At 38.7% G+C, this 5190-nt stretch overlaps 1 non-coding gene across 1 annotated transcript; it reads left to right on the forward strand.

The window, feature by feature from the left end:
• The first annotated feature begins 2056 nt into the window (after nt 1-2056).
• On the forward strand, nt 2057-2187 carry LOC145718056 (small nucleolar RNA SNORA63). Its single transcript, XR_014141559.1, has one exon. It is a non-coding gene; the product is annotated as a small nucleolar RNA SNORA63 (small nucleolar RNA).
• The last annotated feature ends 3003 nt before the right edge of the window (nt 2188-5190 follow it).

The following is a 5190-nucleotide window of genomic DNA, read 5'->3' on the forward strand; positions in this document are numbered from 1 at the left end:
TGCCTCATGGACTGCAGCAAAATGCTAAGAGGGCAAAAATGCAACATTTTCAGTTTTCAGTTTGGTCATGAGAAGTATCTGCAGATGAAGAAACTGAATCTCCCAAAGGAAAAGATAATTTACCCATGGTCATAATAATAATAAAGTTGAAGAGCCTGTATTTAAATCCAGTTCTTTCTGACTTGAAAGTAAATGTTCTTTCCACTTAAGCATCTAAACATCACTAAATAGTCCACTCCAAAGTTCATTATGACTCTTTACATTTCTAGTTGGTCATCAAGCCACTGTTTCTGAAAGAGCAATATATACTATGAGAAGGAATAGCCTTATTTTGTTTCTGTGTGAGGTAAGACTGGGTGATGGGTTTTAAAAAACTGAGCTCTCATCTCTTTGAAAGTGAAGCACTGTGTTTTATTTAGTGTGTGTTGAACAATGGCTTTCCAGACACAACTGACAAGTTTTGTTTCTGGTTATTCATTTGATACCCACCACTTTAAAACTGAAAAGTGATATGTTGACTTCAATTCATTAACAACGGCATCTACGATAAATATAAGGTGTGCCTGACAGATATCCTTTTTCAGTAACTGCTATAAAAACAAGCCTAATAGACTCAAAATTCCTATGGAAAAATTAATCATACTGGATTAAGAGGAAGCATTTTATGATTTCCACAGACATTCCTTCCAAAGTACCTGGCCACAGTTTAGTTTTCTTAGTAATATAAGAAAATATTAACTAAAATTCAACACAGGTAAAAGCAAAACCTGAGAAGGAAGAGCATAGAAAAGAAGGAGAGAGCTCAACCAACCCCCTCAAAGTAAGGGAGATATGAAGTCGTTGAGGAATTCCAGACTTGAGAAGCCCAACTTCTTTGAAATGATGTGTAGAAAGTTGAGAACAGGTAATTATCCACCCAAGAGAGTAAGTACTCTCCAAAGGCCACACATGTAGAGACGGCAAGCCTTCTTCACAATGGAGAGTGTGTTTGGTAAAAATAGTATGAAGTTTGGGGACACAGAGAAAAGAGGATACCGTAATGCCCTTTCTCCCAAACTCTTTTCTCTTCCTTTCTGTTCTCCCAAAAGAAATGCATTTTATTTTTTTATAGGACTTGCGGAGTGATTTGTGTTCCTCTCCTAAAGGAGGAAGAAAGCCAAAAGTAGAATCCAAATTGGCTATTAACTCACAAAGTGACCCTGAGTAAGTCACTTAAATTTCTTTAGGCCTCAGTTCCTACAGCTATAAATGAGACAGGTGAATCAGATTAGCTGTTGGGCTCACTTCAACTATACATATATGTGATTTTAGTAATTCTCTACAAATAATTGTGGACAAGTCTGAAAACGCTTCTCATGACCAAACTGAAGGTTTTCGAAAAGTGAAGTGTTCATGGTTTTATATAAGCCAGATTAAAAAATCAGCTTCTTTAGCTGACTGGTACAATCATACATGAGTTCCATTTTGATCAAGACTGCTGTGATCCAGCAAAATATCCTAGCAGGTGACCTGTTATATTATTTCCTCTGCTCACTACAAAATGATTAGACTTGGAAAAACAATCATAATTTTCGGGAACAATATCAAAAGTAATCACATCCTAAAGGAAATACAGTATCCTGGATGGGATCCTGGAACAGAACACAAGCAATAACAGAAAAACTGATGAAACCTTATGTAATTTAGTTAATAGCCAATACCAGTGTGAATTTCTTAGTTTTGACAAATATTATATAACATGTTCACATTAGAGGATGCTGGGAGAAATGTATACGGGAATTCTACTATTTTGCAACTTTTTATTAATTCTTTTTTTAATTTTAATTTTATTTTATTATGTTAGTCACCATGCAGTACATCATTAGTTTTTGATGTAGTGTTCCATGATTCATTGTTTTTGTATAACACCCAGTGCTCCATGCAGTACATGCCCTCTTTAATTCTTAAATTGTTCAAAATTTTAGACAAATTAAACACACCACTGGCAATTATTACTTTCTTTAGGTTGATCTACTCATGTGGCATATATTTTAGCAGATTTAAAAAAAACTCTCTGATGCAGGATCTAGTTACAATGTAGCTGTAAAGTGCTGCCTTGTCTTTGCCCCCTGCTCAAAATAAAGCTGTTACCTTTCTAGCCCTGTCCGCCATGGTGCTTGGCAGCCAGGGATGCATGGTCTCAGACATGTTTACCAAGTAAAACACTGACTTGAGGGGCGCCTGGGTGGCTCAGTCATTAAGCGTCTGCCTTTGGCTCAGGTCATGATCCCGGGGTCCTGGGATCGAGCCCCGCATCGGGCTCCCTGCTCCGCGGGAAGCCTGCTTCTCCCTCTCCCTCTCCCCCTGCTTGTGTTCCCTCTCTCGCTGTGTCTCTCTCTGTCAAAGAAATAAATAAAATCTTTAAAAAAAAAAAAAACTCTCTTGTCTAGCACTTAATCATCTTCCTTTATGTTCACTAGATTGTTTAATTGAATTCTCTTCCACCATTTATTCTATGAAATGTACTTCACAGCCTCTAGCACTGTGTTTTGCAAAGAATAGTAAATGCTCAATGATGTTTCTTAACCAAATGAAGAAGGGAAGAGCTATGTATCTCTCAACAGTACAAGGCAGTGATGCCTAATTCATCATTGTGAATGTGATGTTTAGTGAATGAAGTTACTGTTTATAAGAGAGATGGTTGCCCAGTTGACTTGATTTCCTGGGAGTTTCAGTATTCTAAATGCTCAGTGCTCTGCTTTGTTATGAAAAATATTCAGGGAACTTGACTATACGTGATGAGCAGGACATGGTCCTAGAATAACCTTTGCTAATCAGTTGTACTATAATTTTCTTTTAACCACGTGTTTTCTATACGTCTTCCTGATGGTACAGTATAGTTCAATCTTGCAAATAATTTTCAAAAATCACAACTTCATGGAGCCTGCAAATGGGCAACAGCTCCAGTAGCATTTTCCAGACCACTCACTTCCCTTTGCTTACTTTCTTACCCTGCCCTATGCATAATTAATAATGTGAAAATGACTGAAAACTAATCGGCCCTCAACTTCACACAAGTTCCACAGAAAAACTCAAAAGGAAGCCACACATCTCTTTTATCTTAAAATGTATATTTAATTTCACTTGACTTCTTGGTTCCCCTTATGTCTGTCTTGACACTGTTCAAATAAGTAGAAGAGACTGTGCTTATTTTTATGGCCCAGCTTTTTTTTTTAAAGACTTATTTGTTTTAGAGGGGGAGGGGTAGAGGAGAGGGAGAACAAGAGAGAGAATCTTAAGCAGACTCTACACCGAGCATGGAGCCCAATGTAGGACTTGATCTCATGACCCTGAGATCACAACATGAGCCAAAACCAAGAATTGGACACTCAACCGAATGTGCCACCCAGGTGCCCCATGGCTCAGTTTGGAGGACCTGTGGCTTATAGGTGGAAGAGGAGATGAGGAAAAGGTAGGTGGGATACAGCAGGGTGTAGTGTAGTAAACTTCAAACTCTTTTGCCTATTCCTCTCAAAAGAAATAGATTTTCATGTATCATGGATACACACACATTAAAGTTTCATGATAAAACACCCTGGGTTCATAGAACATTCTCTGATGTTTTCTATTCTGCTTAGTTTTCTATCTCATCAAAACAAAAATACTAGTTGTAACCAACTGACCTAACTGGAACCTCAGATTATAAAAGCCTATAGAGTAGAAATAAGGTTCTAGAATTCCATGCAGACTGATTTTCAGTCTAGTTCTGACAATTATCATTGAAACCTTGAGCTAGAAATTCTCCTAACCTCTTTGCTAACATCAGGAAAATAAACTTGCTTTACACCATAGCTTTGAGAATTTCAGCAATAATGCACATAAAATTACGAGGCATATAATAAATGTTATCCCTCAAACACACCCTGCTATGTAATTGTATAGTAGTTGAATTGCTTTTCAAAGAAATAGTATCAGTAGCAGAATGAGTTCTTCTCAGCCCCACATTTATAAATTGACTCAGACCGCCAAAATTATAGAGCAGTCTACTGTCCAGCAGAGGGAACAGAGGGAAGTGACAGGAAGACTTAAGATCCGGGCTCCACGGCCTTCCTGGGAACACCTGTGGTCAACAGGGTGGGTACAAGCAGGTGGGTAAATTCTGGGCATGGAGTCAGGCTACATTTCTAAGCCTAGAGAGCAAGGGATGTAGGAATGATTTTCCTCCCCTGCCTGGCCTCCCCGTCTGTACCACCTCTGTTTGTTTACCCACAGACATCCTGGACAACACGAAGGGCATCTGATATAAGGTGTTGGCTTCATTCAGCTGCACCTGTGCAGAAGCATTAGTTAATGTCTCACTGAAGTGCTCCACATGTTTCTTTCACCTCAAGCCAGCTTAGTGATGACATTCTCACATGCTCTTTTAATCCCCCATAAATCCTTTACAAGCCCCTCCCTCCATTGTCCCTCCCATCCATCAAGAGCTCAGTGAAATCCCTTGGCATGTACAGTACATCTTCTCCTGAGCCCATTCACAAAGAAGCCCTGTCATCACTGTTATTTGCAGCCTCCATTCCTTTTCCCCCTTTGTGTATGAGTGGGTGTGCGTATTTGTGTGCAGTGTGTATGGTTGGGGCAGATGTGGTGAGAGGACAGAGGGGTATCAAGTTGTATGTATGGTGAGGATTTGAGAATGGTGTGGGAAAACTCAAAAGAAGGTAAGAATGGCCAGGAGAGGCCATCCAGTGGGGCAAGTGTAAGTCCTAATAGCTTTTCCGCAATCTTATTATGTGTCTGTAGACATGAACCAGACTGAGTTTAATTAGTAATAGTGACTAGGATCAGTGTCTCCAAATAATACTGTAATCCTAAAAATCTGCTGTTCTTATATCCAGAACAACTGAAATAAAAAAAGCAGAATTGCTTTCTAGAGAGGTAAACTGGTCCCAAATCCTCCACCACCCCCTTGCAGGGGATGATGTACTTCTCAATTAATTTATCTACTCTGGTGTTTCTCAGTCTCTATCATTATCACCCCCCTAGAGAGAAAAAAAAAATTTAGATTTCGTTACTGTAATTTTATGCCATTAATTAAAATAACTTATATTTAAGTTATATTTCATTTTTCTCTAATGTGAGAAATGAAAGACCAAGCAATAATATCTTATTGGACAGGACTGAGCTTTAGACCAATGTAATAGCTAAGATTTT

This window comes from Leptonychotes weddellii, unplaced genomic scaffold (genome assembly GCF_054177405.1).
Source record: "Leptonychotes weddellii isolate Sample4059 unplaced genomic scaffold, ASM5417740v2 HiC_scaffold_10433, whole genome shotgun sequence".
In the NCBI taxonomy this organism is placed as follows: Eukaryota; Metazoa; Chordata; class Mammalia; order Carnivora; family Phocidae; genus Leptonychotes; species Leptonychotes weddellii.